Source organism: Ursus americanus, chromosome 30 (genome assembly GCF_024610735.1).
Source record: "Ursus americanus isolate L20-20 chromosome 30, mUrsAme1.1.p, whole genome shotgun sequence".
NCBI lineage: Eukaryota > Metazoa > Chordata > Mammalia > Carnivora > Ursidae > Ursus > Ursus americanus.
This window is the reverse complement of record NC_142156.1, coordinates 11,364,424-11,391,629: the sequence shown is the minus strand read 5'-3', so window position 1 is coordinate 11,391,629 and position 27,206 is coordinate 11,364,424. Positions and strand designations below refer to the sequence as shown.

General features: G+C 36.2%; 1 protein-coding gene across 2 annotated transcripts in view; it reads right to left on the bottom strand.

The window, feature by feature from the left end:
• TAOK3 (TAO kinase 3) overlaps positions 1-27,206 on the bottom strand; it is a 175,286-nt gene that overhangs the window by 141,749 nt on the left and 6,331 nt on the right. Inside the window, exon 1 of one of the 2 annotated variants that reach the window (XM_045791603.2) lies at positions 24,807-26,337. The exons of the other annotated variant lie outside the window; for it this stretch is intronic. The gene's annotated coding sequence lies outside the window, so the exon portion shown is untranslated. Of the gene's footprint in view, positions 1-24,806; positions 26,338-27,206 lie in introns of those variants that run through there. 2 annotated transcript variants of the gene reach the window in all.

Sequence of the window (27,206 nt, the reverse complement as noted above, 5' to 3'; positions counted from 1 at the left end):
ACTCAGGCCCTAGGCACCCTCTAGATAGTTCAGATACCGTCTGTGTATATCTGGCCCCGGTTGATAGTAGGGCAAAGAGGAAGCTATCACAAAGAGGAAGTATACTGCACTGCAGCTCCTTTGGATTACAAAAGAAGGCAGTTGCTAATTAAACTTTAAATGTGTTCACTGATAATAAGCAAAAAAAGAAAAAGAAACCAAGAGGGGGGGTAAAAAAGGAGGCCAAAACAAGCAAAGAGGGAACAAGGAAAGGAAAGAAGGTAAAAAAAGAAAAGAAAGAAAAACAAAGGGAAAAAGGAAGGAAGAAAGACCCAGAAATGGGTAGAAAGGTGCAGAAGGTAATCATGGTGAACAACGATCCTTTGGTTTGACAGTACTCATTTATCTTTACGAGGTTCATAAGCCTGAAACTTCCATAAACCTTATGAAAATATGAGACATCTGTTTCCTTTGGTGTGAAGAATAAGAATATGGAACTTATCTGGGCCTAACTGCCACCTATCAAAAACAATGAAAAGACAAATAAGCAACATAAAACTCTAGCTATGGTAGACACAGGTCAGAGTCTCATTTTATATTGGGGGGGATTTCTTGAAACATACATACAGATAATTAGTGTTTTTTAAGAGGGGGTAATTACTAAAGAATATAAATGTAACTTGGACCTCAATTCCATTTCCTCTAGAACAAAGTCTATAATCACATTTAACCTTTGATTTTTGAACTGATGTAAAGAGGGAATGAAGAAGTAGACAACATGGGCTCCCAGAAAATGGTTGTACCACACTAAATTAGAAAGCAAAGAGCTTGGTTCTGCCCTGGCCACACCATTTGCTAGCTTTGTGACTTTGGGCCAGTCATTCACTCCAAAATAAGAATAATATCATCTAACCTTACGATAGTCTTGGGGATCAAATAAAATAATGCATATAAAGGTATTACACACCACTATAAAATATGATGTACTACAAGTAAAAACCTTTCGAAACCTATAAAAGTATGACTGTTATCACATTACAAATAAATAAATTTATTTTTAACACCTATGATACCTATGAATAGGATAAAAAATTAGGGAAAAATCTAGTGTTTATACTAATTATTTTTTAGGAACTAAGGATAGTTTTTCCTTATGTGCTTTCTTCATGTCATCTAGTACCCACCCCACTATCCGGCCTTCAGTTTCTATAATTTGGTTTTATTTTCTCACACTTGGGTTATATACAAAGCTATCTTTTCTTTTCCTTTTTTAAAAAATTTTTTATTACATTATGTTAGTCACCACACAGTACACATCATTAGTTTTTGATGTAGTGTTCCATGATTCATTGTTTGCGTATAACACCCAGTGCTCCATGCAATACGTGCCCTCCTTAATATCCATCACTGGCCTAGCCCAATCCCCCACCCCCCTCCCCTCTGAAACCCTCAGTTTGTTTCCCAGAGTCCATAGTTTCTCATGGTTCATTCCCCCTTCTGTTTACCCCCCCCTTCATTCTTCCCTTCCTTCTCCTAACAATCTCCCTGCTATTCCTTATGTTCCAAAGCTATCTTTTCTAAGATATTCTTCTCTTGTTCCCATTTTTTCTCTATTAATAAAACTATCGTGTAGGATTCTCTCTCTTTTCCTTGTTTTTTTAAAATGAATTACTTTTTAAAAATACCAATAGAAAATTATCTCCTCTCTTTGTAGGCCAACTAACATCTCAGCAGCACCTATCTATCTTGTACCTCTTTTCCAGTATAAGTCTACAGTTAGATCAGAATAAAGAAAGTGCCTTCGTTAAACAATTTTTTTTACTGCATTCTTTCCTTAGGATACACAGAAAGAAACTATGCTGTTGTCCTGTCATTAAATCAGTTAGTCATTCTCCACTGCTTGGTGGCATCATTTTCCATAAGGAGAACTGCACAGTCTCTAACACAATGATGTGGGTAGGTGGTAGAATTAGATCATGTAATCACCAAGCAGTTTTTAAATTTAAATTAAACATTTGAAATCATGTAAAAGTAGACTAAATTCTCATTTGTCCTAATCCAAAATAAGATTTTTAAAAAACTGAATTCTATTTTTATAAAATGGAGAAAAATACTAAATCAAGTAATATTACAGACTTACAGATTATGTCACTTAATCATCACAGATTTAGCCCAAGCTCCCATTCTGTACTATGCATTAAAAATGATATTCAGGGGCTCACACCTGTGAAGGTCCTGGAAGCATCTCCAACTTTCGTGATACCCATTATGCTGGCCAGCCTGTTCCACCTCAGCTTAAAGAGAAAGAAGTGAGAGACCTGAAGAACCTCATGTTTGTTACAATAAAAACTGGAAAATGGTGGTTATCTTAGGATAAGGAAATGTTTGGTAAATTCAGCATCTTCTATGGTGTTTAAAAAAAATCTATACTTTGTAATAGATACATCATCAGAAATTCAGTTATGTTCAGTATTGCTTTAGTGCTGTTTATACAATATTTCTCTTTAAAAATACAGGTAGAGGTTTCTGGTTCTGGGACAAGAGATGGCCCATTTCTCCCTGTTCTTCCCCTCTAAATACAACTATACAATCTGGAAATAATTCAGTAGACAATCATAAAGGACCCTGAACAGTAGAAACAAGAAGGCAGACTGGCTAGGGATTTCAGGACTTAAGGAGGATTCCAACTGTTACCATGAGGTTGTGTTTTATCTCCCTTATATCCCAGACTGGGCATGGGAAAAGTCTGCACACTGAACCAACAACAGGCATACAAAATCAAAACCAAGACAAAACAAAACAAAAAACAACAACAAAAAACCCCTGTTCTCTCTGGACAAAGGATTGGGAAAGGGGAAGCATATCAGGGACTTAACAGGGAGATCCATATCCAGTGGCAGCGGTGGGACAACTCTGCCACGTTAGTGGCAAGACTGGAACCCAAGCAGGCTGATTCATTCTTGTCTCACAACCGGCGGCAGCAGGCATGCATCTCTATCCATTCTAGTAACCCCAGGAGGCCTGATGTCTTTCAGCCTCTACCCACTGGCAGAGAACCACCCAACAACCAGTGGCTCCTGGCCACCTACTCAGAGGCAAAAGACAATCCAGGTCAGGCATCTCCCGGACTTTCACCCAAGAGCCCAAAGCAAACCAGGCCTGGAGTCTCCCACCCTCTACCAAGTAGCAGAGAGCTACCTAAATTCCTTGGCTCCTGGCCTTCCATCAACAGGAGAATGTGGCCCACGGTAGGTGTTTCCCTCTCCCAAAAGCACCATCAGAGATAGAGTGGTACCAGCAGGGATCCAGGGGGGAGCTCAAGTGGAGCCAAAAGAGTGACATGGTCCGAGATAACGCTGAAAGGACAATTATCACTGAAACTACCACCCACATGGGGGGAATGGGTGAAAGAGGTGAAGGAGATTAAGAGTATACTTATCTTGAAGAGCACTGAGTAATATATAGAATTGTTGAAACACTATATTATATACCTGAAATGAATATAACACTGTTTGTTAACTACACAAGAATTAAATTTTATTTATTTATTTATTTATGGAGAGCGTGCATGCATGTGTGTGAGTGAGCAGTGGGAGAGGCAGAGAATCCCAAGCAACTCCCAGCTGAGCATGGAGCCCCACATAGGGCTCAATCGTATGACCCTGAGATCATGACCTGAGCCAAAATCAAGAGTTGGATGCTTAACCAACTGAGCCACTCAGGCTCCCCTACACTGGAATTAAAGTTAAAAAAAAAACTACCACCCACAAAAGTAGGACAGAACCTACACATTGAACCTAAACAGGGCAACTGGCCTGGTAAAATAGAAGATTTAAATAGGATCCGTAGTTCCAAACATAATATCCACAATGTTCAGCATACAATAAAAAAATCACTTGTCATACCATGAGCCAGGAAAATCACAACTTGAATGGGAAAAGACAACCAACTGATGCCAGTACTAAGATGAATCAGAAGTTGGAATTATCTGACAAAGGTTTTAAAGTAGCCACCATAAAAGACAGAGATTGACAGAGTGGATAAAAATACACGACCCAACAATATGATGATTATAAGAAACTCAATTCAAATATAACATCATAGGCAGGATGAAAGTAAAAGCACAGAAGAAGATATATCATGCTATCTTGACTCAAAAAACACAGGAGTAGCTATATTAGTATCAGATAAAGCAGACTTCAGAGAAAAGAAAATTACTAGGGACAAAGAAGGACATTACATAGCAATACAAGGATGAATCCACCAAAAAAAGAGCAATCCTAAATGGGCTTCACCAAACAACAGCTTTAAAATAAACAAAAGATGTTTAACATCATTAGCCATCGGGGAAATTCAAATCAAAACCACATTGAGATACCACCTTACACCAGTTAGAATGGCAAAAATTGACAAAGCAAGAAACAACAAATGTTGGAGAGGATGTGGAGAAAGGGGAACCCTCTTACACTGTTGGTGGGAATGCAAGTTGGTATAGCCACTTTGGAAAACAGTGTGGAGCTTCCTTAAAAGTAGAGCTACCCTATGACCCAGCAATTGCACTACTGGGTATTTACAACAAAGATACAGACATAGTGAAAAGAAGGGCCATATGCACCCCAATGTTCATAGTAGCAATGTCCACAATAGCCAAACTGTGGAAGGAGACAAGATGCCCTTCAACAGACGAATGGATAAAGAAGATGTGGTCCATATATACAATGGAATATTACTCAGCCATCAGAAAGAATGATTACCCAACATTTGCATCAACATGGTTGGGACTGGAGGAGATTATGCTAAGTGAAATAAGTCAAGCAGAGAAAGACAATTATCATATGGTTTCACTCATTTGTGGAACATAAGGAATAGCAGGGAGATTGTTAGGAGAAGGAAGTGGGGGGGGGGTGGTAAACAGAGGGGGAGATGAACCACGAGAGACTATGGACTCCGGGAAACAAACTGAGGGTTCTGGGGGTGGGGTGGGGGTATGGGCTACCCCGGTGAAGGGCATTAAGGAGGGCATGTACTGCATGGAGCACTGGGTGTTACACGCAAACAATGAATCATGGAACACTACATCAAAAACTAATGATGTACTGTATGGTGACTAACATATCATAATAAAAAACCCCCCCAAAACAAAAATTCATAAAGCTGTAAGGAGAAACAGACAAACCTACAGTTATAATTGGGGACTTTAACACCCTACTCTCAGTCATTGATAGAACTACTAAACAGAAAATTAGCAAAGATAAAAAAGAATTGAAGAATACCATCAACCAACATAATCAAATTGACATTTATAGAACACTCCACCCAACAACAGCAGAATACACATTCCTTTCAAGTGCTCATGGAACAGTCACCATATCTGGGACAGAAAACAAACTGCAACAAATCTAAAATAGCTAAAATCATATACAGTATGTTTTGTGACCATAATGAAATCAAACTAGAAATAATAACAGAAAGACAACAGGGAAATCTTCAAACATTTGGAAATCAATGCCACATTTCTAAACAACGCATGGCTTTTTATTACTCAAAGGAAATAAAAAATACAAAGACCTGAATGAAAATGAAAACACAGCGTATCAAAATTTGTGGGATGCAACTAAAGGAGCGCTCTGAGGGAAACTGTATTTTTTTTTTTTTTTTAAAGTAGGCTCCATACCCAGCATGGAACCCAATGCAGGGCTTGAACTCAGGATTCTGAGATGAAGACCTGAGCTGAGATCAAGAGTCGGACACTTAACCGACTGAGCCACCCAGGCACCCCTGATGGAAACTTATAATATTAAATGCTTATATTATCAGAGAGGAAAAATCTGGAAGTAGTGATCCAAGTTTCTACCTTAAGAACCTAGAAAAACATTAGTAAAATAAACCTTAGGAGGCAGAAAGAAGGAAATAATAAGAGAAATTTATGAAATTGAAAATGGAAAAATAAGAAAAATCAGTGGAATTTAAAGCTGATTTTTGGAAAGAAATCAGTAAGATTGATAAATCTCTAGCAAGACTAACAAAAAAAGAAGACAGATCAATTACTTATATTGTACATGAGACAGGAGGTATTATAACATCCTGCAGTCATTAAAAGGATAATAAGGGAATACTATGGACAACTTTATGTTCACAAATTGGCAACTTAGACAAAATGGACCAATTTCTCCAAAACCACAAACCATTAAAAATCCACCAACATTAGACTATAACTTGAATAGTTCTATAACCATGGGGAAAAAAATCAGCTTTGTAATGTCAAGGCTCCTGAAAAAGAAATCCCTGTCCCCAGATGGCTTAATTGGAAAAATTTACCAAATATTTAAAGAATTAACACCAGTTTTACATAATCTCTTCCAGAAAACAGAAGAGGAGAGAATTCTTCCCAACTCATTTTATGAGGCTATTATCACCATGACACCAAAACCAGACAAAGGCAGTGCAAAAAAACCAAACCAAAACAAAACAAAAAAACCCAAAAAACTATAAACCAGTATCTCTTATGAACTTAGACAAAAAAATCCTCAACAAAACAGGGGCACCTCGCTGGCTCAGTCAGTGGAGCACATGACTCTTCATCATGTGCTTGTGAGTTTGAGCCCCATGCTGGGTGCAGAGATTACTTAAAAAGGTTAATAAAATTATGAAATGTATTCATAAAATTTTTAAAAAAATCCTCAATGAAATATTAGCAAATTAAGTATATAATTCTTTTTATACATTGTTAGACTTATTATTTATATTATTATTATTATTTAAGATATTCAAGGTTGATGCAACATTTGAATATAATCTACCTTATGGACAGGCTAAAGAAAAATCCTATGATCATATATATCAATTGCTGCAGAAAAAGCACCTGTCAATATCCAACACTTCTTTATGACTTAAAAAAACCCCAAACCCTTAGAAAGTTAGGAATGGAGAACTACTTTAACTTGGTAAAGAGCATCTACCAAAATATATATTATGCTTAATAGTGGAAGACTGGATGGATGTCTTCTTTAGGGTCCTTCCCTAGGAACAGGAACAAGACAAGGATGACTGCTCTTGCCACTTCTATTCAACATTGTATTAAAGGTTCTAGCCAAGGCGCCTAAGCAAGAAAAAGAGAGAAAGGCATACAGCTTTGAAAGGGAGAAATAAAATTGTCACTATTGACAGAAACATGATTGTCAATATGGAAAATCTCAAGGAATCTACAAAAATACAAAACTAAGAAGTGAGTTGAGCCAGGTCACAAAGATATGAGATCAGTCCATAAAAATCAGTTTCTATATACTAATACTAAACATGGGGAAACAGACATTAAAAACAGTATCATTTATAATCACTTCAAAGAAAATGAAATATTTAGGTATAAACTTGGCACACATGTAAAGAATCTGCATGCTCACAATTACAAAATGCTTATAAGAGAAATCAAAGATCTAAGTAAACAAAGAGACATACCATGTTCACAGATCAGAAGACTTAACATAGAAAAGATGTCAATTCTTTCCAAATTGATGTATAGTTTTAATGCAATTTCTATCAGAATCCCAGCAAAGTTTTTTGTAGGCATAGGCAAACCTATTCTAAAACTTATATGAAAAGGCAAAAGAACTAGAATAGCTGAACAATCTTGAAGAAGAATAAATGTCACTTTATTCAATATTAAGGCTTAGTATATAACTACAGTAATCAAGACAATTTGGTAGTGGTGGAGAGACAGACACATACATCAATTGAACAGAAAAGAGAACCCAGAATTATACACACGCAAATATGCTCAAGTGATTTTTGACAAAGGTGCAAAAGTAATTCAACGAAGGAAGAATACCTTTTCGACAAACGGTACTGAAGCAACTTGGATATCCATAGGCTAAACCTCGTACCTTATACAAAAGTTAACTCAAAATGGATTACAGATTCAAATGTAGACACAAAACTGTAAAATGTTAGATAAGAAGCATAGGTGAATATCTTCGGGATCTAGCAATAGGCAGAGTTCTTAGATTTGACACCAAAAGCACGACCCATACATTGAACAATTGATAAATTGTACCTAACCAAAATTTAAAACCTTTCTTTTGCAAAAGATCCCATTAAAAGGATGAAAAGACAAGCTACGGAGTGAGAAAAAAATGTTTGCAAAGCATGCATTCAATAAGATCAGTATGCAGAATATATTGAGAACTGTCAAAACTCAACAGTAAAAAAAAAAAAAAAAAAAAAAAGGCCAAAAACGCAATTAGAAAACGGTCAAAAGAAAAAGAGAAATTCCACTGAAGAGGATATATGAATGGCAAACAAGCACATGAAAAGATGCTCAACTTTATCAGCTATTAGGGAAATGCAAATAAAACCACAATGAGGTGTTACCACATACCTATCAGAATGGCTAAGATAAAAAAAATAGTGATATAACCAAATGCTGGTGAGAATATGGAGAAACTGGATCTCTCCTATGTTGCTTTCTTATATTTTCAACGGTATAATCCTCTAGAAAACAGTGTGGAGCTTTCTTATAAAACTAAACATTACCATATGACCCAGCAATTGCATTCCTGGGTATTTATCCCAGAGAAATGGAAATTTGTGTGGAATTTATACACAAATGTTCACAGCAGCATTATTTGTAATAGCCAAAAACTGCAAACAATCCAGATGTCCTTCAACCAATAAATGATAAACTGTAATACATCCATACTACGGAATACTATTTAGGAATAAAAGGGAATGAACCAGTGATACACCTAACAACTTCAAGAATGCCCAGAGAATTATACTAAGTGGAAAAAAGGCCAATCTACAAAGGTTACATACTATAGGATTTCATTTGTATGACTTTCTTGAAATGATGCAGAACAGTTTAGTGGTTGCCAGGGTTTAAGGATAGGGGCTGGGGAGATGGGGATGGGAGCAGGTGTGGTGATGTAGCCTTGTGGTGATAGAATTGTTTTCTATCTTGACTGTGGTGGTGTATACACAAACCTACACATGTGAAAAATTGCATGGATCTAAATACACACACATATACATACGCAGACAGACAAGTACCAGTATATGGGGAAATCTGGACAATATCAATATCCTAGTTGTATTACACTACTACTGTTCTGTAAGGCATTATCTTTGCAGGAGACTAGGTAAAGGGTATGTGAAGTATAGTATCTCTATTTCTTACAACTGTGTCAATCTATAAAATTTCAAAATAAAGTTTAATCTAATAAATCCGTGTAGTTATACAAGCATCACTCACCTCTTTAAGCATTTATTGAGCTGATTCTTCGTGTGAAGTGTTAGCTTTTGCGCTGGTGGGTAGAGGTGGGAAACCAGGGTGGGCAATCTACAAAGGGGTATTGAATAGAAACCCCGTCTTCACTGATATCACAGCTGTAAATTCATAATGTGTATATGCTTTTTTTTTTTTTAAATGTATGTGTCCTCCACTAGAGACAGTCACTATTTAAATTGCCACTCTATCTCCAGTGCCACAACAATGTCTGGGGCATAGTAACTTCTCAATTAATATTTGAAAGAATGATTGAATGAAACAATCAATCCATAGAAAGGGTGATAAACACCACCAAGTGGTTAGAATATAGTACAAAAAATAGTGACATGATGAAAAGCGCTTATGAAAACAAAAGACGGAATAGTAAGTGTTGTCTGGGGGAATTGAGGGAAGGCGTCTTTCATCTGGGTCTTACAAGATGAGATGGAGGAAGGAAAAACCATTCTAAGCAGAGGGAACAGAGCATTCAAAAGCACAATTGTATCAGAAAAGCATAGGATTCCCTGGCACCAGCGAAGACTTCATTGTGCTTGAGCTTCGAGTTCTCTCCTGGGAGAGGCCAAAAAAGGGATGAAGCTCGCAGTCTGACTGTGGGCGCTACACGAAGGCAGTCTGGATTTTGCATGAACAGTGTGGGTGACACTGGAGTTTTTGAAGTCAGTGAATGATGGTCAGATTTCTCTTCAACAAAGTTAACTCTGGTGGCAGTGAGGAGGACACACAGCATGGAGAGGAGAGGAGAGGACGGGAGGGGAGGGGAGGGGAGGGGAGGGGAGGGGAGGGGAGGGGAGGGGAGAGGAGAGGAGAGAAAGAGAGGCTGAGAAACTAAGACAAGGGCTTGAAGTGAATGAAAATTCTCAGTTCTTCATAATATTCAATTTACTAAAAAACTCAATTCCCAAATGTACTGCATTTGTGAAGTCTTCATAACTATTGGCCTGAATGGTCTATACTATTGTTATCTTTAAATCTGTGTAATGAATTATATCATAGGGCTGTGAAGTAGAGACATTTATTGAGAATTTTAGTTTTCTACAGATTCTTCCATACAATCAATCATGGCCTTTAGTTTATTTGAAATTCCCCTTTTCCCCAATTTCTAAAATTTTGAAATACTAAGCTATTCTTTGTATTTCACAAAATCTTGCATGCTGTGGTCAGTTTATTAATATTTTGACCATCAAAAATGATTATTTCCACACACTATTCATACTATAGAGAAATGGCACTTACTCCTTTTAAAACACAAAGTGACTATTTTAGCAATAAGTTAGAGCTTCGTTAACTAAAATATTGATCTTTGTAGAGAATAAATTATAAATCTGAATTATGGAGATAACTATAAGTACTTTCCAAACATTTCGGTGCATACATATATTTGTGATAAAATTAGATACAACTGAATGGAATGTAATGATTATTATCTAATGATAACTTGGCTGCCTCTACCCCAACTCCCAAAAAAGGAGAGAACTCTCCACCAGGTTGGAGAGGGAAGAAGAGCAAAGGAGTTAAATTTCTCTGGGCACAATGAAGTGACTTTCTTCCCCCTGCTCTTTTTCTACCATGTGACAATTTTAACAGCTCTTTGCTAACAGCAAAGAGAGGATCAGGAATCTGGACTATGAGAAGAGAATGGCAAGGTGTGGAATTTTTTGAAAAAAAAAAAAAAAGCATTACCTACATTTTACAAGGAATAAAGGCATTTCAAATAGTTTTGTACAGAAAACTTCATAGATGTGTATTAAATTTTTTTTTAAATTTTTTTTTCATGGAAAATGTCAAACATAAAGTTGAGCTATGTCATGCCCGGCTTTAAATTATCAACTCATGGTCCAGTCCACTTCCCCAATCTACTCTCCATTACTTTGAAGCAAACCCTAGATATGCCATTTATTTTTTCTTTCTTTTTTTTTTTTTAAGATTTTATTTATTTATTTGACAGAGAGATAGAGACAGCCAGCGAGAGAGGGAACACAAGCTGGGGAGTGGGAGAGGAAGAAGCAGGCTCCCAGTGGAGGAGCCTGATGTGGGGCTCGAATCACGCCCTTAGCCGAAGGGAGATGCTTAAGGACTGATCCACCCAGGTGCCCCTAGATATGCCATTTCATCCATAAACATTTTAGACTGTACATCTAAAAAATCCCTTCTTTTAAAAACATAATAACTATACCATCAGTATACCTAACATTTCACAATAAAATATTAATGTCATCAAATACAAAGGAAATCTTAAATTTCCCAAATGCCTCATATTTTTTTTTGTTCTACTATCTTTATATGAGTCTAAATTAGGTAAAAATATTTTGGTTAGTTTATCGTCCAAATTTTATTTTAAGAGCAATAATACATCTTAAATAATTTTAATTAGCTCAGAAGTTTTAACTAATTTAAATAATTAAATCTAATATAAAAGGAGTGAGTAATCAGACGGCCACTCCGTTGATATGTGTGCTACGAATGTATGGGGCATATGGTCCAACTAAGCAAACTTAGGGGGAAAAAAAATAAGGGGAAGGGTTGATTTCATTTTTACCTGTTTTCAAAATATTTCCTTCTTTGCTTAGTTTTAACTACAAAACTGCCTATTATAATGGTTTTAATAAGATTTTTATCAAGGAAGTCCACTAAAGCCTGCTAACAAAAGTCTTTTGTAATCCCTCACTTGCTTGTTTTAACATTTTCACTGTCTTACTTTAGCCAGACTTCCTCCTTCATTTGAAATTAGCTTGAAATCAGAGGATTTCAGAGTTGGGAGGGACCATGTGGCTTCCTCATCTCAGAGAATATTTAGCTTTGATGTTATTATAATATTGGTGCTTCCAGTGAAAAGCTAGCTTAAGGAATCAATCCGCTGATAGTTACAGACTATGTCCTAATTTGTTAACAGACACTACTACGCAAATACGATCAGTAAAGTTTTATTAGTACAAAATAACTTTGAATTTTATCCTTTTTAAAGCTTGGTAAAGAATATTTTCTGCAATGTTTTGTAAAAGATCTTGTTATACAAGTAGGAAGTAAGCACATTTAGTTCAAGATTTGAAATAATAAAGGTTAGAAACTTATCATCCCCAGAAGTCTGCAGAAATCAACATAGTAAATGTCAGACTCTTCACTCAGGTAATGCAACGAAGAGTTATAAACTTGTGTGCTGTTAGTAAATAAAATATGTAATACAATATAAAATATCAGATGGTACTCTGTTGTGAGACATTGTAAACCTCAGTCAGAAATTAGGTCTTCAAAAATGTGGATATCAGGTTCTATTCATATTTCTCAGGTTTTAAATACACACACACACACGCACACACACACACACACGCGCACACACACACATACACACACACACACACACACACACACTGGTCCCTTCCACAGATATTGGTAGAATCTAGATAGCACTTCTCTGTGAAGTAAATTCATTAATCAAAAGCACAAATTTGTCATGGAAATTCAGGAGTCTCCGTACACTCCATATATGTGACACTTTACATTAAACCTAGGACTTAGAATACACAATAAAATCATTGTAAATACTTATTAAGTGTTTGGCATATTCAGGGAACTGCATTAGGTGCATTAGCAAACTGCAGAATAAAGTGTCAGAATGATACCAAATTAAACCACCAATACATTTAATTTAAAGGAAGTACTTAAAGGGAGCAATTCAGAGATGGCAATTTTGGAGTTTCAGTGTTTTCTTTTAAACTCAGATTCTTTAAAAATTCCCTAGAACTTAATTTTTCCGAGTTCTACAACTTAAGAAATCCTGTAGACACTTACAAATTTAGAACAGTGACAACGGACTGACTTTTGATCCTGGTCATTTTTATTTTTTATATTGACCGCACTCATTTCCCCCCAGAGTCCCTAATGTACTAATTGCCCTTTATCCTGTATACATCCCTAATTTTGTTTTCTGTTTTGCCAGAATACAAAAACTCAAGCTCTTGATTCTTTTAAAACAAAGTGAAAGCAGGTGTCATAGTAAATATAATCCACTAGATTTGGGTAAGGCAATTATAGAGTTGATTTGTTCAGTTATTATATAAAAGTGCAGGTGTAAATCTCTGCTGATATATAGAGCAGACGGAACACCACATTCTAACACAATCATCCATTTTACCTGGCTCACAAGGGAGAAGTGGTGTTCACATCAACAATACCTATTCATCTGTTGACAACGATGGAACATTCATCTAAGAAATGTGGTATCAGCAACTATCGCTTTACGATATGTTCAGTAAAATGAAAGATATGTGGCAATTAGAACTTTTTGCTCTCACTCCTGTTTTTTATCCCTTGCATGCATCTCTCCTCTGTCAATACATATTAGAAACTAGTGGAATTCAGCTAAAGTCTCCTTAACTGCAACAGAAATCATGCTCTATTAATAATACTATTAACAATATTAAAGCTTTTTAAATGACAATAGTTTACTCTCCCATAATTAACAATACTCTATCTAGCAAGGCTATTTCTCTTTCTGCCATGCTTTTTGAAAATCTGGAGGCCCCTGTTAGAGTTCCACACTTTATTTTTGTTTTTTGGGTTTTTTTTTTTTAGTCATTTATTGAATCATTTGGTTCACTTCAAGTCTTCCAGTTAACTTCTCATTAATACCCAGGCTCTCCTTCACCTTGTCAAAGACAATTACAACTTTATTTTGTTTTTCTAAGATGCTAGCCAGTTAAGGATCACTTAGCAAATTTTATAAACTTAGTCTACTCAGTCACCTAACCATTAAATAAAATGTTAAAAACCAAGCCTACTGAACCGACTGAAAACCTTCTACACTTGCATTCATATTTACTGTACTGATATAAATTTGAAGTAAAAGTTTTAGTATAATGGTAATGAAAATATTTTTTAGGGTCAGATCAGGATACAATTTTTTTAAAGATTTTATTCATTCATTTGAGAGAAAGAGAGGGAGGGAGGAAGAGAGTGCACAAGCAGGGGGAGAGGCAGAGGGAGAGGGAGAAGCAGACTCCCTGCTAAGCAGGAGCCTGATGTGGGACTCGATCTTCCTGGGATCATGACCTGAGCCAAATGCAGACACTTAACCATCTGAGCCACCCAGGCGCCCAAGATACAATTTTTTTAAAAAATACAAAATAGAATAAATTAAGGAGGCTGAAATATAGCTGTAACAATAATGGGCACAAAATATTCATTAATTAAATGACTGTAGTAATTGGTTATTTTGGACAAATCCAAAGTCTTTCCCATCTTAATGATGACCTTGGCTTATAACCAAGAGGTTTGAATGCAAAAACTGAACAAAAATTCCTGAGTAGGCAGGAATATAAGAGGAAGGAAGGCTGGTGATAGTCTAAGGGAAGAAGGGGAGCTGGAGTTCCTCTGGAGCAGATGAAGGCCAAGGAAAAAGCCATGTGTTTACGGAGATAAGTATGCATCTTTTCAAACCGTTGTTGGTCGACAGAACTGTGAGACACATTAGCTTGTGCTTCTAGTGGGTGGGGAAAGGACATTTCTTAAGCAATTGAAGCCTTTGTTGGGACACACAGCATAATAATGCTATTCCCCCACCCTTTTTGAAAACAAAACAAAACATAATCTTGGAAACCAGGTTCTTATAGTGCATCTGCTGTACAATCTTCTATGACTGTAAAGAAAACTAGCGTTATACTGGAGATGAATAACTAAGGAGCTATTCAGGATAATTTGTAAGAATAAAAACTAACAAAAACAAAATCCACCTTGAATATCCATAAAACGATGCTGGTTTAAAATGATGTGGAAGCAGTACATTTAGGCATAGAAATATGAGTATTTGCTTAGATGGTATAATGATAAACTGCTGAAGTTAAAAAACAGCTTATTAAACAATATAATAATGCAATATAACCTCTTTAATCATTATTATTATTTTTTAAAGATTTTATTTTGGAGTAATCTCTATACCCAATGTGGGGCTCGAATTCACAGCCCCAAGTTCAAGAGTCACATGTTCTACCAACTGAGCCAGCCAGGTGCCCCCCTAATCACTACTTTAAAAAATACATTTTTAAATAAGTCTGGAAGACTATATGTCAAAATATTGAAGTACAGAAGATAACTTTTATTTCTAATTACTCATCTATATTTTCTGTTTGTTAAAATGAAAAGCATAGGTTATTTATATAGTTGTTAAAAATTACCTAAGAGTTATCTTGGGTCAAGGACTTCCCACCATTTTGTGGAGAATGGGAGAAAACATTAAAGGGAGCAAGGGAGTATTTGCTTCCATTTCTACACATTTACCAACAAGTGTTCTTGCTGGGAACTCCAAACTTCAGGACTCATAGGCAACTGATTTTGTAACATCTTACAACAGGGACATCTATTCATCATTCTTACTGGTTTTTTTTTCATCATTATTACTTTTAACCAAATAAATATTGTGCAGATTACAAAGTCTCCACAGTGCCTGCTACACTAAAATGGATCACTAAAAAATTTCTGTTCTATAGAAAGCACAATAACATTAGTTTGGAGAATCTTTTAGAGAAAAAAATGTTTATATAAAAAAATTCAAACAGGATTATGAACTAACTTTTAAACAAAATGCTGTACTTGCGTTGTCAATATTATTAGCATTCAAAATACACACCTTGAATAATTAGCAGAAAAATGGACTCAACAAGCATAACTGGTAGTCTATGTGTTGTATCACATAGACTTGCTATGCTTTGGGGAGGAAAATGCATTTAAAAGCATCAGCAAAGATGTTTAGTACACAGCTAAAAGAATGAAGATTTATACAGGATGGAAAGACAGAATTTAATCCTTCTACATATGCCTGAGATAATTCAAGATATTTTCTAGATTTCATTTATTTGAGAGAGAGAGAGAGCAAGAAAGACCACAAGTGGAAGTAGCAGACTCCCCACTGAGCTGGGAGTCCTAGCCTAGAGGCTCCATCCCAGGACCCTGGGATCATGACCCACTGAGCCATCTAGGCTGGTGCCCCTCTAATTCTAACTGTTCTACCTATAGCACTACTAATAAGCAATAATACTATAAATTCTACTTTGAGGCTATTCGATGTAAGCTTCCTCAATTTTTTCTCCATTCCATCTTAAAATTTCTCTATATACTCAATCAACTTCATCCTTTAGTCCTTCCTTTTACAGGTTAAACACCTCACCCCCAACAGCACCAAAGAAACTACCTTTTAATTTTATATCCTACTACCTTCTCATTTCATTAATCTACTCCTTTCGCTTTTCTTAAATCTTCCATTGCTCTCCGCAGTCTCCTTTTGGCCTACAATATGCTCAAGGTATCATTTACCGCGATGAGGAGAGGGAAATTTCCTAGGGACTCACTAGCTCTAACCTCCTGATCTCCAAATCCAAGAGGACCCTTCTCGGGTCATACCCTTCTACAACCTTTATGGAACATCTTGTTTCTTGGCTTGTGTGGCACCCTCCTCTGAGAAGTTCCTTTCCAACCCACCTCTCTCGACTTGTCCTCTTTCGCTTACCTCTTAACACAAGGGTCTATACTGGTCCCCTTCTCTTTTCTCTGCACGTTCTCTTATTGATCTGATTCACTCTTATGCTTTTATCTATCTCGTTCAACCTGCCAATGTCCTCAATAAATCTCTCACAAGCTGCTTTTCTTCTTTGCATTGAGGCTGTACTACTTCCAGAACCTCATTACCAGTCCAAGTCCTCATCCCCAATCTCTTGCTTTAAGTTGCCTTACCAACAGCTGATGGAGTCATCTTTCAGAGGCTCTGATTGCATCAGTCTCTTCTATTCAAGCACTTCAAATGGCTCCCCAGTACCTACTGTTCAAAGTTCAAACCTCTTGGTACAGGGTTCAAGGGCCTTTGGTTTGTCACTGTCCCTAGGTTTCCTATATTTTATTCACAATGTCTGAACTAGGCTAAAAAATACAGATTATGCCCCAGCAAACCTGCTGAAAAGCTACCCAGTGTTCAAGACTCCTCCAATTCTATCTCCAAGTTACCCCATCTCCCTAGGGCAGAAGTAATCTCTTCCTTCCTCATGTATAGAAAGTACTTTACTTCTTGTGGCATTGATGCCATTCTCCCTTACTTTGGAAGAACATGGACATTTCTTGATTCCATTAATTGAATATGACTAGCGGTAAAAGAGATACCATAGACTTACTTGTACTTCACAGTATCTGGAATGTACCAGGCAGTGTTGAACTCAGATTACATTCACTTAGAATTAGAGACTTCTTGTTCAGGATCTGAGCTAAAGTTTGCCTCTGCTTTACTTCTGAAGAACAGATGTGGGAAACAAAGCAGCTAAAGAAACTATTTTGTGTGTACGTGTGTATGAGACAGTTGTGAAGAAAGGACTCAAAAATAATTTCAAAGCACTTCCATTTGAATTATTTTACAAAAATAATTATGAGAAATTCTCCTAGGTATATATCCAAGAGAATTGAAAACATATTCACACAAAAACTTGCATATGAATGTTCACAGTAGCATTATTCATAATAGACAAGAACTGGGAACAACTCAAAAGTCCATCAACTGAAGAATGAATACACTGTCCCCTATTGATCTAATGGAATAGAAGTCATCCATAAAAATGAAGCACTGACACATGCCATAGCATGGATGACCCTTGAAAACATTATGCTAAGTGGAGAAGTCTGACAACAATTCACTTCCATTTATATTAAGTATCCAGAGTGGGCAAACCCATAGAGACAGAAAGTTAGTGGTTGCCAAGGGATGGGCGTAATTGAGATAGGATGCTGACAGGTACAGGGTTTCTTTTTGGAGTGATGGAAATATTCTGGAATTAGACAGTGATGATGGTTGCATAACATTGTGGATACAATAAAAACTTGAATTGTACACTTTTAAATGACAAACTTTATGTTATGTGAATTTTATCTTAACTGGAAACAGGAAAAAGTATGAGTTTTATTCCCTAAATAACTCAATTTGGATTTGTGGTCTAAAGGAAAAGAGGTCTAACCTTTAAATCAGAAAGTCTGGGTTTAAGTAATTTCTGCCACTTCCTTACTAGCTGTGTGATCTTAAGTACATCACTTAATTTCTCTCAGCCTCAATCCTCAATAGTCTCATCCATAAAGTGAGAACAATAGTTCTCACAAAGTTGTGAGACTCATGAAATAATATGAAATCATTACATAAATTCTAAAGCCCTGTATAAATGAAAAACCTTATCATTATTTTGGGAAACGATTTTTTAAAAATCCTAAACTGTATGGAATAGTCCATAATTTCAAATTTTTTTTTATCACTGGCATGTTATCTAACCAGCTTTTATTGTAATATAGGAATGGCATCTTGGACTTATAGCAGTTGTTCTGTGGACACTAAAAATACAACACTCTACAGAGTTATTTAACCTTAATCTTCGCAGTGAAAGGTAGTATCTAAAACCAAGCATTGACACAAAAATCTAAAGCATTAACTAGACATTTCCAAATATTCACTTTTATGAATGTAAAACGTTTTGTATTTTAAAAGTTTTCATTTGGGTGTCCTTTATGTTCTATGGCATTAATACAAAGGAAGGCATACACTAGAAAAAAAAAAAAAGTGGTCATGTAAATTGGTGCAGCCACTATGGAAAACATGGAGCTTCCTCAAAAGAGCTACCATAGGATCCAGAAATATCTAAAGGAAATGAAATCACTATCTTGAAAAGGTATCTGCACTCCCCTGTTCATTGCAGCATTACTTATAATAGCCAAGGCACAGAAATAATCTAAGTGTTCATCAGTGAATGAATGGATAAAGAAAATGTAGTATCTGTATATAATGGATTATTATTCAGCCACAGAAAAGAAGGAAATCCTGCTATTTGTGACAACATGCATGAACCTTTAGGGCAATATGCTAAGTGAATTAAGTCAGACAGAAAAAAAAAAAACTGAATGATTTCACTTATATGTGGAATTTAAAAAAAACTGAACTCAGATACAGAGGACAGATTGGTGGTTACCAGAGGCAGGGGGTGGAGAGTGGGGGGAAATGCGTGAAGGTGATCAAAAGGTAAAAACTTAGTTATAAGATAAATAAGTTCTGGGGATGTAATGTACAGCATGGTGATAATACTTAACAACACTGAATTGTTTATTTGAAAGATGCTAAGAGTAAATCTTAAACATTCTCATCACAATGGAAAAAGCTTTGTTAACTATATGAGGTGATTGATGTCAACTAAATTTATTGTGGTGATCATTTCACAATATAGACATAAATCATTATGTTGTACACCTTGGACTAATAGAATGCTGTAGGTCGATTATACCTCAATAAAACTGGAAAAATAATGATGGGGAGTTTTCTTAAAATTTTTTTCATTTGTTTGTCTTTGGCATCAATACAAAAAGCATGTATTATTTCAAAAGACAGGAAACTGAGGGGCGCCTGGGTGGCTCAGTCAGTTAAGTGTCTGCCTTCAGCTCAGGTCATGATCCCAGGGTCCTGAGATCGAGCCCCACATCGGGCTTCCTGCTCGGTGGGAAGCCTGCTTCTCCCTCTCCCACTCCCCTTGCTTGTGTTCCCTCTCTTGCTGTCTCTTTCTGTCAAATAAATAAATAAAATCTTAAAAAAAAAGGGGGGGGGGCACCTGGGTGGCTCAGTCATTAAGCGTCTGCCTTCGGCTCAGGGCGTGATCCCAGCGGTCTGGGATTGAGCCCCACATCAGGATCCTCTGCTGGGAGCCTGCTTCTTCCTCTCCCACTCCCCCTGCCTGTGTTCTCTCTCTCGCTGGCTGCGTCTCTGTCAAATAAATAAATAAAATCTTAAAAAAAAAAAAAAAAGACAGGAAACTGACTGAAAATTAAAGCCATACGCATCCACTTGAAGTAACAAATATTCTTATGTTTAAGCTTTTGAGTATATATTTTGTTTTCCGTAATAGAATTCCTTAACAGTTTTTTGGGGGAAGGGATCATATGTAGTTAACTTTGATGTCCCTTCATAGAGCCTAACATTATACACAGTAGGCATTTACACTTAGGTTACTTAAAGAACTGGATAAGAATATTTCTTGATTACACAAAATTTATTGATCATATTTAATTTATAGTGACAGGATGGAAAGTTGTTAATATCAAAACTAAATTTCTCTGAGAGCAGTTGACTATCTCATTCCTTAATAAAGGAAACAAACTCACCTGTATATATGAATATCCATATAGATATACACACATATACAGTTTCTCATAAAGAAAAGCAAGCATGTCAATCTATAATCAGTTACAAAATTGTCTTCATTTGCCTCCCGTTTTTCTGTAAATGAGGTGACAGACCTGACCCAAATTGGAGAAACATTCAGGTCTCTTCAATATTACTAGGCTTGTTGACTTGATTTTAGATAGGCAGAATGAAATAGACTTCTTTTCTTTTCTTTTCCTTCAAATCAAGGTCAGGTGCCTCAGCATCTGCCAGGAACTGTGAAAGACTGAAATGTAAGATATGGTCCTTGCACTCAAAATGCTTACATCATTAGTGAAGATAAAACTGGATGATTTAAGATACTATGCACATTTTTGTTCACTGGTTTGCTAGTTTAAAAATCTGGGATTTTGCTGCAAAATTGATTTTACTTCCAATAGGAAGGAAATTTTACACAGGATCTTGAAGAAAAGGTAAAATTTGAATAGGCAGAGAGAAGGGAGGAGGGCTTTTTTTGGGGGGGGTAGCACAGGGAGAGAGAGAGAGACTCTCTCAGTGCAGAGCCCAATGAAGGGCTCAATCTCAGGATCCTGAGATCATGACCTAAGCCGAAATCAAGAGCTGGACACTTAACTGACTGAGACACCCAGCCCCCCCCCCACCCCAGGGAGGAGGGCTTTTTGAATAAAGGAGATATAGTACCAGGGGCACAGACTTAAACAAGTATGGCGTGTGGCAGAGATAGACTGACCTCAATAGAGAAGAAAGAACAGGCCAAAGAACATGGGAAATGAAGCTGGATGAATAGTGTGGGACAGATTAGAAAGGACGTTGAAAGTCAGGCAGAAGAGGTTAGATTTAATGTGGTGGAAACATGGAACCAGTGAAGCTTTCTGAAAAGGGGAGGAGTAGCATTTAAAGAAGTTTAATCAGGAGGAGTTGGAAAAAGACAGAAATGAAGGAAGGCAACTGAGGTAATCCAGGAATGAGGCCATAAGGGTCTGAGTAAGACAGGTGCACAGAGATATAGTGTATTCTATCGGCAACATGCTGAGCCTGGAGACTGTAAAACTAGGGGGTATCAGAAGCGAGAATGAGACACAGACTAATGCAAAGGCTGCCTACCAGGTAAAGGGCTTATACTACAGATTAAGACCCAGAAATTTCCAACAGTAAGAATATATTCACAAAGCTTAAATGTTTTTCAAATACTCTATAAGTAGTTTCATTGCTTTGCTCGAGGAATTTACTGCAGATGCCCCCAGATTTCACATCTGCTTTGTTAACACAGCCCCATGAAAATCCACTTATGTAAAAATTAGTTGTTTTTCAATATTTAACAAAGTTAACTGACCCATTACAGGATATCAACCCCTGAGACTAAGATGGTGAAAACAAAAAACACTCTTCTTTATACTCAAATGTACATTCTTTCTTGTCACAAAGCCAGTGAGCTGTAAGTGGTAGACATGTTCATCCGATATGCTCTTGTTAATTATTAGATCACATTGCCAACCTCAAACATACGTGACCGAAGCCAAAAGTAACAGGTATAAGGAACCTGGACATGTTACTCACTGTGTACAAGAGTTAGGAAAGAACATCTAAGAACTGTCAGTGATACAAATGGACAGATTCCCTCACTCACTTCTAACCTTCCCTTATACTCAAAACAATGCACTCTAGTCCTGAAGGAGAATGGGACACTGCTATGAAATGGAAGTTAATTGTCCCCTCTTTTAGTAGGACACTTACATTACTATATGATGGTACTATATGATAGCATCTCAATATCTTCTCAATTTGGTTACATTTTTGACAAATGCTATCACTGAGATCAGCCAGGTCACGACTGACTAGGCTGGCTGGGGGTGACATCAAAATGCTTTTAAAAGTACTTTCTTAATAGAATATCCAGTGACCGGATCAACCTATTTAACTTCTGCCAGTGACCCTGAAACAGAAACTAAACTTTGAGAGGTACTTCTCAGTACATAAAATATATTCATAAGAAGACACCTCTAAAAATAACTCTCCACTGTAATTCCCTCTTTTTGCATCTGGGCAAAGATGTCATATTTCCTCTACAAAGCTTCCTTGTACGTTGAAACAGCAGGAATTTCAAAGTGAACCAATACAAGTGAGAACTACAATCTCCTTCAAAAGACACACTATTTTTATTAGTATTTTATAGAAATTGCCTAAATATGATGGGACACTTTACATATTAACTCTGTAACACTTTTAGCTAGAAAGTAAAGCAGTTGTGGTTTACAGCTCTGTGCACCCCTCCCCTTTTTTGCTGCTAACACATGGCCTTCCACAAGATGGTCAGTGTGATCTTTGCAGAGTATGCAGGGAATACGACCAAGCTAAAGGACAGAACATTAAGCACATGTCAAGTGAGCCAGAAATTCAAAACTTGTCATCTGCGTGTGAAACCAGCAAACAGTTATAAATGGTTACAAATTAATATGTACAAATTAATAGGATGCAGTTAGTAACTTCCACTTTTCCAACTAGTGGCCTTTTGGCAGGCAGCCATATAATCTGCAATAATCTGTCACTACTGTGAAGCCCCACCTACTTCCTCTAACCCATCCCCACCCAAGATATGATTGGGTTACTTGTGGAGCGCTGATATAACAATTATAAAAGGCCTCCCTAGCTATGAAAAATGAAATTAACATAATTTGTACTTTTAAGTGTTTAATAATCATGAATCTTAAGCACACTGTGACATCATATTTCAAAGAGTACTTGAAAGTTTTAATTTTCATTTTTACATATCAGAAGAATAGAGTCCCCAAATCACTAATATCCACTGCAATGCTTCTTGAATGAAAATGCATCCTATGTACGATTGTAGGACTTTAATTTACACATTTAACATGTAAAGTATTAGGAGTTTGGAAGTCAGGATTATACACATTTCATTTCAACCATTGTTCTAAGAGCGTAGTGAAATTGGTAAAGAAGGTATTAAGGCGCCTTTCTTGGTTAATAAAATACTTTGCATTAATTTTTCAACATACAAACCATGAGCTGGTGAGCAACTTATTTACTTTCTTACTTCATCTAATTTCATTTTATGGATGAGAGTCGTGTCATAAATTACCTCATGGCTAAGATATTTTATTTTTATACTTTAATAAATAACTAACCTTATGTACCAAAAACAAAAAAAAAATTACAAAACAAGATAAGCATGATCGAATCTTCTGACTTTTCTGTCTCTAAATTTGGCATTACGTTTGAGAAATTGCTGCTTTCTATCCTATTTTCCCTTGCTAGAAAAGAAGAAAAATAGGACATGGCCTTGATATTTTTTAAAATCTCTAGGATGAATAATGTGCCATTTTGAGTAGCTTCATTTTGAAATACTGTTTTACAGGAATATCAATCATAAGCACAAACTACATCCATTTAATAAAAATAGCCTTCAGTATATTTAAAATTTTTGTTTAACAGACTCTTCTGACAAGATTTTCATGTTTTATTTGCAGCTCAGTATTTAGCTTACTTACCCAGAAAAAAGGGGGAAAAAAAAACCAAACAATTTCTGAAAAAAAGTTCTAATATTTATTTGTATAATCTCAAACTACAAACTAAAATAAATAGAGCATAGGAATCCAGTGATTTTTGAGGTTGATTACTCTCAGCTGGACTTTGAGCTAAGGCCATAAATATTCACATAAAATTCAACAAAGAGTTTATTAGCAATGTTTAGACATGAACCATATTTATAATAAAATGCTAAGTGTAAAACAAAATACCAAGCTTAGTCCAGTAGATCTTCTCAAATGCATGTCCTACATCTCCAATCCAACATACTAAAAACTTTAAAAATTCTCCAGCAGTAAGATTGCCCCAGAGACAACTTTCTTTAAAAAACTGCCTCTTGTTCATTAGGAAAGATAAAACTGAGCTCAACTTAAGTTGTAAGAACAACGCCACGCTATCAGCACCTTCATTCCGAGAAAGGAAGTTATTATAGATACAGTTTTATAAATGAGGCTTCAAGAGAGTACTTCCTGGTCAGAGAGTTAACGTTAACAGCATTACATTACTGTATACAGCTTTACAGTTTGACATTTTGGAAAGAATTTTCTAAAAACTTTAACTGAATTTTTTCCCTTAGTCCCTATAAAACAGGAAAACTTGTCAAGCTAAACAAATCTATGAAATTCTATCACTACCTACTGTAATGGTATCATGTAAAGCTCACAACTGCTTATTACCATTGATAATAATATCAGTTTAAGTTGTAATTAATTTACCCTTACGTACCCTCCATTCCCCTTCTCCCTGCACGCTAGAGTGAGGTTTCAGGGGACACAACATTAGAAGGTAAAGAAAGAACTTACTTAAAGAAGAACAACTCACCAATTCCTTGATAAATGAAGAAAATGGAAATAACCGTTCACATTTTAATTCTCAAATCTGAAGTTCATTTTCTTTTAAACATATATATATTAAAAAAAAAAAAAAACTTGAAGAAACGTTGTACAATCCTAACAAGGAACTGCAGATAAAACAGCGTGACCTGGGCGCTGCACATTACTATGGGTATTGCAAGCTGAACGTATTTCCTGTTAGGACGCCCATTGGTTCCCACAGGTGCAAGTGCCTTTGGGTGTTGCCGATTTACTCTTCCTTTTGTAAGCGAAGCACTAAAGGAGATTTCAGGTTGGCACAATCAATGCTAAGAACTATTAGGGTAGAACTATCTTGGGCTAATTCAAGGGCCTCCCAAACTAGCTTGACTGTGAACTGACAATTACCTAATTCAACAGGGCTGGAGAAAAATTATTTCAACAGACTTTAACTATTTTTGTAAGATGTACTGTTATAAAGAATTATGTTACTTCACTCAACAAATATGTAAATTGCTCTCTCTGAACAAAGCACTGTTCTAGGCACCAGGAATACAGTAATGAACAAGAAAAAGTCCTTGTGGTCATTCACACACTATCTAGTAGACTTTTGACAATTTCACATAATGGTAAGAAAACTTCCAAAAGGCAGTGACTAAAAAAAATTGCATGGAAATTTGGAAAGTCAAATGTAGTGCTCATTACTAAAAAACTGTTAATTAAGGCCACCACCTTAAACCTAAAAGAGCTTTTCCAGAACATAGTATATAAAAGTAGGATTCTTTATATTTTCAATGTTTCAAAAAAGCCAGGTTGGAGGCAATGGCATATGTTCCAGCAGGGAAAAGGAAAAACTTCTTACCATGAGTCACCAGTGACTAAGTTCTTTTAACTCAGGCTTAAAACACATTTCAAACCCAATTACTTGTACATGCAGAAAACTGATAACCCCAAATTAATATCAGAAGCTTGATCTGACCAATTTTCAGGGTTAATATTATCACCAAAGAAAAACAAGTGAAGGGCTTTTAACGGGATAATGTCCCTGTACTGAATTTTATTAAAATTTTGGTCTTATTAGCCTTTAATGCCTAAGAGCTATGCCATCAGGCTTCTATTAGATTTTGTTACAATGAACACAGTTTTCTTAGATTTTAGCCAGACTGAGACATAATCATGGATGTATGGTTTGGTGGCAGAACAGCTTTTGTTTATAATCAATAAAACAAAAATGTAGTAAATTCAAGGCAGCTCAAAGACAAATGTAAAACCCAGAGAGAGTAAAATATACAGATAAACTCTGTTCTTCCAAGCTATACCTTACTTCCTTAGGATTTTACTTCCTATCCTTAAAACAAAACTTTCTTTTTAGCCAACAAATTGGAGGAATTCCCAAAGACAAATTGATCTAGTCATTCAGTAAGTGTTTACTGAGCACCTACTACATGGTAGGCACTGTTTTATGGGTTGGGATACAGCAATGAATAAAACAAAAATCTCTGCTTTCATAGACTACATTCCAGTATAGACATATAAGATAAATAAATAAAATATTTGATAGGTCAGAAGGTAGTAAGCACTGTGGAGAAGAATACATATGGAAGGTAGGAATAACACTTAGTTTACCTGCTCACAGCTGCAAATTGTTTACATCACAAAGTAAGGAATTTGCTTTGGAAGAGTGGAGTATTAGATCTCTCCCAGACTCTTCCTCTGACCAAGTGAACAACCACCTTCTGTTGCAAATGAAAGGAATCTTATTTTATTTGTTGCTAATACCCAGAAAAAAGTTTGGAAACGTCCAAAGACCTGAAGTTAGAACCCATTCCTTACAGATAAGAACATCACCTAAGGAAACAAAAATAACAAATCCCAAACACTCAGAGTCAAAATTCACTTTAGGGAATATTATCAAGCCAAATATGAACATACAAGTTTCCAAATGCTTGCTAGCACTGACATTGAATTTACCAACTGCCAGGGTCAGAAGGGAATTTTTCACTTAAGAATTATCTCTGTTATCTTCCCTGGCAACAATAATTAAATTTAAATCTGATTTTTGAACCTAAATTAAGTATTTAAATTTAATACAATTCAACAAATATTTATTGAGCAGATACTAGGTGCAAGGTACTTGGTTGGATGTGTATGACACTGTCCTTTTAAAATCAAGAAGATGGACATTTAGGAAAGACAAGTACAAACCCTATAACGTAAAATCAGAGAGAATGTTAATGTAATAAGAAAACATACAAAGTACTTAAGGAATTCAAGGGAAAGAGAAGCAAGGAGGATGATCAGGAAAGGCCTCATGGAAGATGATGGCGTGAGAGGTAGGTCTGAGAAAGGAGAAATAGAAGGCATTCTAGGGAAAAGAACCGGCAGGAAAAAAGACCTGAAGATAGCAAAT